This window comes from Trachymyrmex septentrionalis, unplaced genomic scaffold (assembly GCF_001594115.1).
Source record: "Trachymyrmex septentrionalis isolate Tsep2-gDNA-1 unplaced genomic scaffold, Tsep1.0 scaffold6, whole genome shotgun sequence".
Lineage (NCBI taxonomy): Eukaryota > Metazoa > Arthropoda > Insecta > Hymenoptera > Formicidae > Trachymyrmex > Trachymyrmex septentrionalis.
In genome coordinates this window covers 3,055,687-3,055,954 of record NW_017305778.1, presented here as the reverse complement: position 1 = coordinate 3,055,954, position 268 = coordinate 3,055,687, and the positions used below count along the sequence as shown (strand labels likewise).

Here is a 268-nt window from a genome sequence, read left to right as displayed (position 1 = left end):
TCTGGCGTAGATTTGCCACTGAAGACGATATCCTTAGGCAACGATATATCTGGTGAAGACTTACCCGAATAACTTTTGTCATCAGTTATAAGTTCTCGTATCAAAGGAGACACCGGATGTTCAAATTTGTCTGCGTCTAAGCGTTCTTTTATTGTAGATTCAAGTTTAGCTTCATGTTTAAGATCAGGTGTTGATTTACCGGAGTCGGAATAAAAGGCTTTTACATCAGGCGTTGTAGTGCCCGATGTCACAGTCGTAATCGTTTCCT

At 40.7% G+C, this 268-nt stretch overlaps 1 protein-coding gene across 1 annotated transcript in view; it reads right to left on the bottom strand.

Moving 5' to 3' along the window:
- Positions 1 to 268, bottom strand: part of LOC108752284 (microtubule-associated protein futsch) — a 53,943-nt gene that overhangs the window by 2,778 nt on the left and 50,897 nt on the right. The window lies entirely within an intron of this gene.